Raw genomic sequence first — 13,598 nt, 5'->3', positions numbered from 1 at the left:
ACCACTCCAAAACATCTGACAAAACTCATCACTCTCTCCTTGTTCGAGTAAATTTCTTCCCTTGGCTTTTCATACACCAATTTGCTCTGGTTTCTCATTTATCTTACCGCCTTTTATCAGCATTTCTAAATGCTGGAATGTTCCCAAAGTTCAATCCTTAAGACACTTTTCTACACTCACTCACTCCCCGGGTTCCCTCCTCCAGGCCCATGGCTTTAAATACCATTTACATCAAATCTCAGACTCCAGTTGGACCTGGCCTTTAGGTGGTGGGCTAATGAGAATCTCAAAGCCAGGAGTGCCCCAGGCTCCTGGTCTCTCCTCTCCTAACTTGTTCTTCCTCCAATTTCCTACCTCAATTGCTTAAGCTAAAAAATCAAGGAACTAATATTGACTTCCGTATTACTCTTGAACCCCATGCCCAATTCATTAGCAAGTCCTGCCTGTTGAATCTAGCAGTTTTTACTACCCCTTACTACCACCGTTGTCCAAGTCACCGTTATCTCTACCAATACAACAGCAAATAACTGATCTCTCTGCTTCTACGTTTGCCCCCTACAGTCCATTCTCCCACTCACAGAAACAGTGATCTTAAAAACATAAATCTGCACTTACTTGTCCCCTGGTCGGAATCCTTCCAGTGGCCTTCCAACATATTCAGAAAAAAAAAAAAGGTAAGCATCTCATCATGGACTACCGGGCACTACGTGATCTGCTCTGGGCTGTCTCCCCACCTCACTTCCTGCCACTCTTCTCCGGATGCACCACACTCCTTCCCTGCTGTTCTTTGAATGCATGGGCCAAATGCACCCTACCCCGGTTTTGGTTTTCGTTAATTTTTTTTTCCTTAACTTTTTGAGATAATTATAGATTCACAGGTAGCTAGAAATAATACAGAAATCCCGTTATGTTCCTCACCCAGTTTCCCCTAATGGCAACATCTTGCATAACACAGTCACAATATCACAACCAGGGAACTGATACTGATAAGTCTACTCACCTTATTCAGATTTTGCCAGTTTTACATACACTCACTTATGTGTGTCTGTTTAGTTCTACGTAATTTTTTTTTTTTTTCGGTACGCGGGCCTCTCACTGCTGTGGCCTCTCCCGTTGCGGAGCACAGGCTCCGGACGCGCAGGCTCAGTGGCCATGGCTCACGGGCCCAGCCGCTCCACGGCATGTGGGATCTTCCCCGACCGGGGCACGAACCCGTGTCCCCTGCATCGGCAGGCGGACTCTCAACCACTGCGCCACCAGGGAAGCCCAGTTCTACGTAATTTCATCACTTGTGTAAGTTCTTATGACCACCATCCCGGTCAAGATACAAAATATCAGTAGCTCTATCAGAAGGATACCTCCGAGGAGGAGGAGAAGGCAGAGGAGGAGGAGGAGGTATGCGGGTCTCTCACTGTTGTGGCCTCTCCTGTTGTGGAGCACAGGCTCCGGACGCGCCGGCTCAGCGGCCATGGCTCACGGGCCCAGCCGCTCCGCGGCATGTGGGATCTTCCCGGACCAGGGCACGAACCCGTGTCCCCTGCATCGGCAGGCGAACTCTCAACCACTGCGCCACCAGGGAAGCCCCCTCGTGCTTCTTTTTATAGCCGGTCATCTCTGGCCCCGAGTCCCAACCGGTGGCAACCCTTAATCTGTCCTCCATCTCTATAATTTTGCCATTTAAAAATGTATATATAAAGAAAAACAAAAGAAAAAAATGTATATAAATGGGACCTATTTTAGTTTGGGCTGCCATAACAGAGTAGTATAGACCGGGTGACTTAAACCACATTTATTGCTCACAGTTCTGAAGGCTGGAAGTCCAGGATCAAGGTGCTAGCATGGTTGGGTTCTAGTTAAGGTCCTTTTCCTGGTTTTCAGACAGGCATCTTCTCACTGTGTCCTCACACAGCAGAGGAAGACTGAGTTAGTTCTCTGGCTTCTTATTTATTTATTTATTTATTTTTGGCTGCGTTGGGTCTTCGTTGCTGCGCGCGGGCTTTCTCTAGTTGCGGTGAGCGGGGGCTACTCTTCATTGCGGTGCGTGGGCTTCTCATTGCGGTGGCTTCTCTTGTTGCAGAGCACGGGCTCTAGGTGCGTGGGCTTCAGTAGTTGTGGCTCGCGGGCTCTAGAGCGCAGGCTCAGTAGTTGTGGTGCACGGGCTTAGTTGCTCCGCGGCATGTGTGATCTTCCCGGACCAGGGCTCGAGCTCATGTCCCCTGCACTGGCAGGCGGATTCTTAACCACTGTGTCACCAGGGAAGTCTGTCTGGCTTCTTTTTTTTTTTTTTTTTTTTGCGGTATGCATACCTCTCACTGCTGTGGCCTCTCCCGTTGTGGAGCACAGGCTCCAGACGCTCAGGCTCAGCGGCCATGGCTCACGGGCCCAGCCGCTCCACGGCATGTGGGATCTTCCCCGACCGGGGCACGAACCCGTGTCCCCTGCATCGGCAGGCGGACTCTCAACCACTGCGCCACCAGGGAAGCCCTGGCTTCTTTTATAAAGACACTCATCCCATCCATAAAGGCTCCATCCTCATGACCTAATTACCTACCAAAGTCCCCATCTTCAAATACCATCACATTTGGGATTAGATTTCAACTTACGAATTTTGAGGGAACACAAACATACAGTCCATAACAAGATCACATAACATGTAACCTTTTGAGGTTGCTTCTTTTCACTTAGCATAATTTCCTTGAGACCCATCCAAGTTGTTGTATGTATCAGTAGTTTGTTCCTTTTTATTGCTGAGTAGTATTCTATGGTAGGAATGTACCATAGTCTGTTAACCTTTCATCAACCTAAGGACAATTAGGTTGTTTCTAGATTTTGGCTCTGACAAATAAAGCTGCTATAAACCTTCAAGTACAGGTTTTTTATGATTACGTTTTTATTTCTCTGGGATAAATGCCCAAGGCTGCAATTGCTGGGTGATATGGTAAGTGCATGTTTAGTTTTGTAAGAAACTGTCATATTCTATACCAGAGTCGTTGCACGATTTTATACTTTCACCAGTAATGTATGAAGGATCCAGCTCTTCTGCATGCTTGCCAGAAAATGGGGTTATTATTTTTCATTTTAGCCATTCTGAAAGGCACGTGGTTATACCTATTGTGGCCTTAATTTACATTTCCCTAGTGGCTAACGATGCTGAGCATCCTTTCATGTGCTTGTCATCTGTATAATTTCTTCATTGAAATGTCTGCTCAATGTCTTTTGCCCATTTTATTAACTGTTGATTTTTTTTAGTAACAGCTTTATTGAGATATAACTCACATATTATACAATTCACCATTTAAAGTGTACAATTCAGTGGTTTTTAGTATATTCACAGGGTTGTGCAACAACCACCATCATAATTAACTGTAGACACTTTCATCACGCCCAAAAGAAAATCCTTACCCGTTAGCAGTCACCCTCCGATTTCCCCCAAACTCCCAGGCTTAGACAACCACTAGTCTACTCTTTACCTTCATAGATTTGCCTACTCTAGACATGTCATATAAATGAAATCAAATAATATGTGGTCTTTTGTGACTGGCTTCTTCTACTTAGTACAATATAATGTTTTCAAGATTCATCCACGTTGTAGCATGTATCGGTACTTTATCTCTTTCTATTGTTAAATAATATTCCATTTTAGGGAATTCCCTGGTGGTCCAGTGGTCAGGACTCTGCGCTTCCACTGCTGACGGCTGGAGTTTGTTCCCTGGTTGGTGAACTAAGATCCCGCAAGCCACGTGGTGCAGCCAAAAAAAAAAAAAAAAAACTTCCATTTTATTGGACATACCACATTTCATTTATCCGAGCATCAGTGGATAGACATTTGGGTTGGGTTGTTTCCACTATTATGAATAATGCTGCTATGAGCACTCAAGTCAAGTTTTTGTGTGGACATATGTTTTCATTTCTCTTGGGTACACCTAGGAGTGGAATTTCTGGGTTGTAGGGTAATTCTATGTTTAACTTTTTGAGAAACTGCCATCTGTACCATTTTACATTCCTACCAGCACTGTATCAGGGTTTCGATTTCTCCACACCCTCACCAAAGCATTCCAGTATCTGTATTTTCAATTATAGACAACCTAGTGAGTGTGAGGTAATATTTCATTGTGATTTCCGATGTGCATTTCTCTAATGGCTAATGGTACTGGGCATCATTTCATGTGCTTATTGGCCACTTTTATATCTTCTTCTGAGAAATGTCTACACAGATCCTTTGTCCATTTAAAAAATTGGGTTATTTGTCTTTTTATTACTGAATTGTAATAGTCTTTATATATTCTAGATACAAGTCCCTTATCATATACATGATTTGCCCAAATTATCTCCCATTCTGTGCCTTTTCATTTTTTTTTAATTAATTAACTTATTTACTTATCTTTGGCTGCACTGGGTCTTCGTTGCTGCGCGCAGGCTTTCTCTGGTTTCGGAGAGCAGGGGCTACTCTTCGTTGCGGTGCACGGGCTTCTCATTGCGGTGGCTTCTCTTGTTGCGGAGCATGGTCTCTAGAGCGCAGGCTCAGTAGTTGTGGTGCACGGGCTTAGTTGCTCTGCGGCATGTGGGAACTTCCTGGACCAGGAATTGAACCCATGTCCCCTGCATTGGCACGCAGATTCCCAACCACTGCGCCACCAGGGAAGCCTCTCTTTTCACTTTCTTGATGGTGTCCTTTGACGTCCAAAAGTTTTTAACCTTGATTATGTCCAACATATCTATTTTTTTCATTTGTTACTCACACTTTTGGTGTCATATCTAAGAAACTGTTGCCTAATCCAAGACCATAAATGTTTATATCTATGTGTTCTTCTAAGAGTTCTATGGTTTTAGCTCTTAAACTTAGGTCTTTGATCCATTTTGAGTTCCTTTTTGTATATGGTATGAGGTAAGGGTCTAACTTCACTCTTCTGCAGGTGGCTATCCAGTTGACCCTGTAACATTTGTTGAAAACACTATTCTCCCCCATTGAATGGTCTTGCCATCCTTGTTGAAAAATCAGTTGAACACGGATGCATGGGATTTATTTGAGTACTCTCAATTCTATTCCATTGATCTATATGTCTAACCTTATGCTAATACCACACTGTCTTGATTATAGTTTACTGTTGAGTTTTGTTGAAAGGGCTTTTTATTTTCTAGATGCAAGTCCTTTGTCAATATGTGCTTTGCAAATATTGTTTCTGTGGCCTATCTTTTCACTCTCTTTATAGGGTCTTTTGCAAAGCAAAAGCTTTTAATTTTAGTGAGGCCCTATCTGTCTATCTATCTATCTATCTATCTATCTATCTATCTATCTATCTATCTAGGCCTGTGCTTTTGATGTCAAGCCTCTGCCTGTTTCTGTAAATAAAATGTCATTGTAACACACCATGCCTACCTCCTTACATAATGTCTGTGGCTGCTTTAGTAGCCATGTTGAATAGTTGTAACAGAGACCACATGGCCCACAAAGCCTAACACAGTTACTATCTGGCTCTTTACAGAAGAGGTTCTTGACCCGCTGCTCTAATCTGCTAAACCTTTACACTCCAGGGCCCTTACACACTCCCTCTGTCTGAAACACTCTTTCCTTGGATCTCCTTCTCACGGCTGGCTCTCCAGTGTTATTCTGGCTTCTGCTCAAATTTACCTTAGAGAGGCCTTCCATGACCATATTATTTAGAATACGCAACCCTCCCCATCGTTCCACCATCAACTCCCTTACTTTATTTTTCTTCATAGAATTTATCACTTCCTTCACTAGAATAAGCTCCATGAGGGCAGTCTCAGGCACCAACAGTGCCTGTCATATAATATCACTCAAGAAATACTTGAATAAATAAGTGAGTCACAGAGAACTATGTGGAAACCACCTCTTTCCAGGAAAAATAACTCTATTGATATTTATTATCCCATAAACTATTTTGTCAGAGGAACAATACTTGAATGAAAGAACAATAGGTCTGATTCCCTTCATGAACTGTATAATGATGTTTATGTGTCATTTTACCTCCATGGCATTCCCTAACATATCGAGCTAAAGAGTTACCTACGGCTGGAGAGCAAGGATGCTTGAAAGTCTTTACATTTGGTTTCTAACTCTGTATTCCTTCCTGATCTCTTGAGCCTGAACTGAAATTCAATGGGTCGATAATAACGTAGGTTATCTGTTTCACACTACAATTGATTTCTCCTGATTGCTCTTGAATTCTGAACCTCTTGATCTGTCTGTAGGGGAACAATGTAGAACAGAGGAAAGGAAAGAGAGCTTCGGCATAAAGATACTGGTCACAGGCCAGCTCTAGCACTAGTTATGTGACCTTAAAAACATATCTCAAGATCTTAAACCTTGTTTTCAGATAGTAACATCTGCCTCACGAATAAATGTATGTAAATAATAATTAATTCCCAATTATTTAACATCTTCTATATGCCAATGTGAGATTATATATATATCTGTCCCCGGTTCCTGGCATAGAGCTCTTAAAACCCTTGTAATTTCCTGAGTCATAAGAACACTGGGAACATCTCTCATTCTAATAATTGTCTTTGACCAGGTCCCTGACACAGGGCTCCTGAAACGCTTGTAAATTCCTAATTGATAAGAGCACTAGGAACATCTTTTGTTCTGATGAGGTGAGTGTCGATGGGCTCCTGGATGGGGGCTGGTCACCAGCAAGACCAAGCTGTGATTAGAAGCTTGGAATTATCAGCCCACTCCTCGTCCTCCAGAATGGGGAGAGGGGCTGGAAATGGAGTTAATAATTGATCATGTCTGTGTGAGGAGGCCTCCATAAAATCCCAATAGTAGGAGGTTTGGAAAGTTTCCAGGTTGGGAAACACATCACACCGGGAGGGTGACGCACCTCAACTCCATGGGGACGGAAGCTCCTATGCTCAGGACCCTCCCAGACCCTGCCCTATGTATTTCTTTATCTGGTTGTTCATCTGTACCCTTTATCATATCTTTTAATAAACTGGTAGACATAAGTGTTTCCCTGGGGTCTGTGATCCATTTTAGCAAATTAATGGAACGCAAGGAGGGGGTCATTGTAACCTCTGATCTATAGCTGGTTGGTCAGAAGCACAGGTGATAACCTGGGCTTGCAACCAGCGTCTGAAGTATGTGTGTATGGGGGTCGGGACAGCAGCGGTCCTGTGGGACTGAGACCTTTACTTCTGGGACCTGGTTAGACAGTGTCAGAATTGAGTTAAATTTTAGGACATCCAGTTGGAGCCACAGAGAATTGCTTGGTGTGCAGAAAAACTGAGATTTTTTTCCTTTATAGCCAAATACTTTGCTAAGTGCTGAGAATATATTATCTAATTTAATTGTCACAATAATCAGCAAAGATCGATGTCATCCAAAGAGTTAATTATAGTGTCTGGCTAATAGGTATAAAATACGACAAAGTTTCACAGCCATTTGCATCTGGCTGGGTCAAAATGGCCTTGTCAAAAGTAAAATGACTGTTTTTTTGTTTTTCGTCTTTGTTGGGGTACAGTTGATGGAAAATCACTGTTTTTAATGCCAGTAACAACAGCAACAACTATCTTAAACCTTTGCTTATCCTTAATTCCCACTAAAATTCTGGGGACTCTGTCGTTTAATTTCTCTATTATTGAGATGTTTCGCAGGCACGTACTTCTTTTTTAATAAAACCACCACCACGACGGCGATATACGATATCTTAATAATGATAAGGTTGGCATAATTAGGAAGCCCACAAATAAGAGAGGTAGACTACCCTATGATTTTTGAAATGGAAAAACACAGTAGTATACAATCTTAAGTAGTCAAATCTAATTATTAAATAATTATGCAGCAGGGGGAGCTCGGTGGGAGCTGGGGTGGACAGGAGGCACAGTGGCTTTGCTCACCATTGGTAAAGCGTTGAACACATTTTAAAAAAGGATCACTCCTTGATTTCTGTGTCTCACACCTTGTCCTCACAGTGTTTCCACCAATGTCTTTCCAAAATAGCCTTAACAACTATCATGTAGACCTACCATCTTTAAAAATGTATTGACTTTTAAGATTTTCCAAAAGATGCGATGTTTTGGAAAATGTGCTAAGGAAGAGCAATTGCCCGCCTTGTTCTTCCCCCAGCTCTGCTTTCCTTAGTTTGACCAATAAAAAAATTGGGAAAGAATCTGGCAGTCTGATAAGACCGCCATTCAAGATCCCAGTGAATTCCCTGAGAACGAGCTTATTTAAAGTCTTTCTGGATAGATCACATGGGCTAAACCCTTGGCTTCAGGCAATATGTGATTTAGTCACCAGGTGAAGCCTACCCTGTCCCCATCCCAGGCCAAAGGGTCATAAATTCTTTAGTATCTTTTTGTGACTCTTCATCACAGTGCTTTGCAAGGAATATGACTCAGTAACACTTTAGAGTCGGCTCTATAAGAAGAGTTCTTATCATGGTGCAAATTCAGCTATGATTCTTCACACCTATATAGTCATGGCAGTTTTTAAGGTAATTCCCTCTCGTCCAGTTGTGTATAATTTTACCGAGGCCTGTTTGCAATTACAATGCTGAACATGGATATTTTATCATTTTTATTATTCTTGATGTTAAAGCACAAAATGCCACACATGGCAAATACTAATTAATTGTGAATAAAAATAATATGGGAATGTACCGAGTCTACTGGCTGCAATAGTCTCTCCCACCACCACTTATGTAGGTCTGCATTAATAAGACAACGAAAGTTTAGGGAAACGACAGGTATTGAGATTACTAACATAACCATGACAAAACAAGCTGATACCAATCTGACATAAATTCTTAATACTCACATCCTGTTTGTTGCTCTCCATCTCTCTGCTATACTAAGAATTGACTCGCCCTCCAATTCTTCTTTAAGGTACTGCTTCCTGTAAATTGTAATTGGCTAGTTATTTATTTGCTTTATCTACTTAAGCTCCTTGAGAGATGAGGCTGTGTCAGCCCCCCGACCCACTGGCACACCAATAAGTACTTGTGGAAGTAGGTGAAACCTCATATAATTCTAGTGTCTTAGATTAACTCAATTCTGGGGTCCTCAACAAAGCTCTTTCCACTTGTTCAGTAGCCAGTGGGAAGAATTTTATCAAGTAAAGGGAGAGAAAACGGAAAGAGCTGAACATGGTGCAAAATGGAACCTCTATATTTTGAGTCATTGCTCTTCACCAACTAGCACTGTTTCCCCATCAGCAAAAGGAGCAGGGATTAGGCGAACTTCTGTCATAAAACTCTGTGATTTAATGTGGCTTATTTTGCCATATAAAATTAATAAAATATTTGAAATAAACCACCTCCTCACAGCTTCACCTAAACATCATCAGTGAGCTGCAGTAGAGTCAGAAATCAGGACTCTGCTTAACCAGTTATCAAGTCCGAGTGTTTCCTCCTTGACCAGCTCTCCTGCCTTGGATGCGTAGTTGGGGATCAGCTGAGATGTATGGTGAAACACTAGTATTATCTCCTGAGTTTATTAGGAGGAAGGGGAGAATTAGGACAGACCATTCCTTTGACTATTCCACAGCCTCCTTATTATCCTTTCCTTTTCATTTCTCTCTGCAGCCCCTGCCCCCCAGTGTCTCTCCTTTCCTCTGTCTGCTAGTTCTTGGCTTCCAGGTCATCATCATTCGGGGAGAAAATAAAAACCAAAAACCTCTACAACTCTTCTAACTCAAATAAATATACTTTTCTTTAAAAGTAAGGTGCTATACTTGCAGTGAATGAATGAATGAGCCATAATTTTCTAAGGAAATTCCAATTTTCATCTTTCAAAAACCTACAGAGTTATCATTTGCATAGCACTTAAACTCCTGGTAGGTATCTTTCAAGGCCAGCACAGTTCCCTTTGCCTGGATGGTTTTTCTACAGCTCTCATTTTCTTCAGGTCTTTGGTCAAAAGGCACTTCCTCAGACCCATTCCTTCCCCCACCTGCAATTGAATATGCCAGTCCCCTCCCCATTTCTTACTACATATTTTCTTCATAAGATTTATCACTGTCTGGCATTTTCTTACACATCCACGCATTTTCTTGTCTATCCCTTCCCTAGAGTATAACTCCAGGAAGGCAGGACCATTGCCCACTTCGTTCACTGTGAGGTCTCCAGCACCTGGAGCAGGGCTCGGACACGGTAGGTGCTCAGGAAATAACAAATATTCTCTCAAGTACTCTGAGGCTACGTGCTAGTTTCTCCTGAGCCCTAGGACCCCCTTCTCCCTTAGTCCCGCCCAACCGTGAGTCACCACCCACCTCTACCCGAGCCCAGCTCGGAAGCTCGTCCTCCCGCCTGCCAGCCACAGGGACAGCGCTGCGCACCCACCACCGGGACCGGGCAACTGCGGTTGGGCCCGGCGTCTCCGCTCAACCGCCCATCTCCGGGCTCACCCACGCCTCTCCGCTGGTCCCAGGAGGCCACGCCCGGGGGTGACAGCGATGCCGCCACTGCGCTTCCGCCCGCCCGGCTGCGCGGCCGTTAGGACCCCCCGCGCAGCTACGAGATGCCCAGGATTCTGTTTTGAACGGTCCGTTGATGTGGGAAGAAAACGTGACTCGTGGGTCCGGCTGCCTCCGTTAAGCAGGACGCAGGCAGCCACCCCTGGCGTGAGCAGGGGTCGCGCTCTTGAGTCCGCACAACCGTTGCCCCAGTCCTACTCCTCACGTTCGCGCCAAACTGACCGGCCGGGCCGCAGCCCACCTCGCTCCCACCCGGCGCCCAGGCATCTTCGAGAAGAGAGCGGGGAACGCTTTACGGGGAAACGGCTCTGGGCCCCACCATCCTTGATGCCGCCGTTAAGAGGGTGTTAACATTTCTGCTTTAAGAGATACCGGTTCCCTCTCAGCGCCTCCGCGCCCCGGGGATGTTGCCCTCAGACAACTCTGCGGGGTGGGCCGGGGTCGAGGCTGAGAAGGCAGAGGGCAATTTCTAGTGGTTCTTTTGGACCCGGTGGCTCTTTTCTAATGAAAAGCCCCAAATGTCTTTCCTTCCACCTCCTGGAAAGGACTCTTTAAAATTTGGGGTTAGGAGTAATAAAGGTCGTCCCGCGCTGCCTCGTGGGTGCTGTCCAGGGGAGTGGTTGGTGGGCAAGAGAGGGACCGGTGCTTTGGAGATTGTTCTCCCCTTTGTCCCCTAGCTAACTTGGAATTATTTAGAGCCTCATAGTGATAGCATGGCCTTTCAGCAAGGGCTGAGTCAGTAGTGACAAGGTTTTTTTAAAAATGTCTGCATTACACTTCTCAAAAGGGAATATTCCCAGTGAGCAATAAACTCAGGAAAAAGGTATGCATCTGAATTGGTCATATCAGGGAACTCCAAATTAAAACCACAGGAGATGCTACCGTACACCCCCTAGGATGGTTAAAATGAAGGAGGAGGAAAAGGAAAGAGAGATAGAATGCCAAATACGGGAGGCCAGAACTTTCATACGTCGTTAATGGGGGTACAAGTTGATAAACTGGCGCACTTTGGAAAATATTTAGCAATATTTATTAAAACAGAACATGTGTATATAATGGAATGTTACTCAGCCATAAAAAAGAATGAAACAATGCCATTTGCAGCAACATGGATGGACCTGGAGATTATCATATGAAGTGAGGTAAGTCAGAGAAGGATAAATATTATATGATATCACTTATATGTGGAATCTTAAAAAAATGATAGAAGTGAACTTGTTTACGAAACAGAAATAGACTCACAGACATAGGAAACAAACTATGGTTACCAAAGGGGAAGTGGGGGGGATAAATTAGGAGTTTAGGATTAACATATACACACTACTATATATAAAATAAACAACAAGGACCTACTGTATAGCACAGGGAACTATACTCAATATCTTGTAATAACCTATAATGAAAAGAATCTAAAAAATATATGTATGCATACTGAATCACTTTGCTCTACACCAGAAACACAACATTCTTCAATAAGAAACACAACTATACTTCAGTAAAAATTATTTAAAAAAAACCAGACAGAACATATGCCTGCCCTATGACCCAACAATTCCACCCCTAGATATATACTCAATAGAAATGCATACACACGTTCATCAAAAAATAGGTATTAGAATGTTCATCTCAGCAGTATTCATAACAATGCCAGACTGGAAATAATCCAAATGTCCTTTAAGAGAAGAATGGATAATTACATTGTGTTATATTCACACAGTGAAATATTATACAGCAATGAGAGTGAATGTGCTATAGCAACCTGCAATTATATGGATGAATCTCACAAAGTTGAGTGGAAGAAACCAGGTAGGTTCAAAAACAGGCAAAACTAAGCTGTGGTGTCATAAATCTAAATCTGTGGTTACCCTTTGGGGGGTTGTGACTGGGAAGGGACACCAGGACTTCTGGGGTGTGTTCTGTGATTTTGTCGGGGTGCTGTTAACTTTGTAAAAACAATAATCAAACTGAGCATTTTTCCATATGTGTTTTACTTAAAAATCTTTTTAGTTAAGAAAAAAAAGGGACTTCCCTGGTGGTGCAGTGGTTAAGAATCTGCCAGCCAATGCAGGGGACACAGGTTTGAGCCCTGGTTCGGGAAGATCCCACATGCTGCAGAGCAACTAAGCCCTTGCGCCACAACTACTGAGCCTGCGCTCTAGAGCCCGTGTGCCACAACTACTGAGCCTGAGTGCTGCAACTACTGAAGCCCACACACCTAGAGCCTGTGCTCTGCAACAAGAGAAACTACCGCAATGAGAAGCCTGCGCACCATAACGAAGAGTAGCTCCCGCTTGCCGCAACTAGAGAAAGCCCGCGCGCAGCAACGAAGACCCAACAGATCCAAAAATAAATAAATAAAATAAATTTATTTAAAAAAGAAAAAAAAGCCTTAACTATTATTAATTTGTCCAAGTTCTCCTCTATTCAATTCAACATACATTCATTTTATAGTCACTATATTAGTAAATAAGGCACTAGGAGGCACTGTGGAATCCTGGAATGATGTCTCTGCCTCCCAGGAGTTCATCATCTAGGAGGTGTTACAAATAAAAGTCATTGCTTGGGCGTAGTCTTTAATACTATACTGTTAGGGAAGTCCAAAATAATTCCCTTGGAAGAAAGTTGGGGAAAAGAATATGCATCTATGCAGAGTTTCTGAGTTAGAAGGGCTCTTAAGAGGCTCATGATTTCTCCGTGGGCAGGGACCAGGGTAATCAACTGTCTCACTTTCCCCAGGACTCAGGGGTTTCTCACAACAGGGGACTTTTAGTGCTAAACCCAAGGTAGTCTTGGGCAACCTGGTATGGATACACTCTAGCAGGGGCTGAGCCTGATTCATCTTTGAACTTGTTGAAGTTTCCAACATAAAGTCTGGGACATAGAATTGATTAATAAGCTCAATGAATATTTGTTGAAATGGGGGAAAATGTTAACAGAAATAAAGGCACCTGTTTATGTGATGCCAGTGGCTTTTTGGGAGCAGGAATTGTGCAAAATATGGGTTAGGGACAGGTTGAGGAGGGCTTTGAATGCCAAGCTGAATAGTGTGTTTTATATTTTACTGGTAGCCATGGAATGCTTTTGAACAAATACAGTGACATGAAAAAAAATCTGTGTTTCTCCTCATCAAATCTGGGTCACTGAACAGGACTAGATGGCC

The 13,598-nt window shown here is 43.3% G+C and overlaps 1 long non-coding RNA gene across 1 annotated transcript; it reads right to left on the bottom strand.

Annotated features, from left to right (window-relative positions):
• Positions 1–500: 500 nt before the first annotated feature.
• Positions 501–10,694, bottom strand: LOC137201594 (uncharacterized). The gene is made up of 3 exons (XR_010932246.1): positions 10,235–10,694; positions 8,783–8,860; positions 501–645 (listed from the first exon to the last, which is right to left on the bottom strand). It is a non-coding gene; the product is annotated as an uncharacterized lncRNA (long non-coding RNA).
• Between the last annotated feature and the right edge of the window lie 2,904 nt (positions 10,695–13,598).

The sequence above is a fragment of the Pseudorca crassidens genome, chromosome 11, assembly GCF_039906515.1.
Source record: "Pseudorca crassidens isolate mPseCra1 chromosome 11, mPseCra1.hap1, whole genome shotgun sequence".
NCBI classification, from domain to species: domain Eukaryota; kingdom Metazoa; phylum Chordata; class Mammalia; order Artiodactyla; family Delphinidae; genus Pseudorca; species Pseudorca crassidens.
The sequence above is the reverse complement of the archived record's forward strand: the minus strand, read 5'-3'. Positions and strand labels throughout refer to the sequence as shown.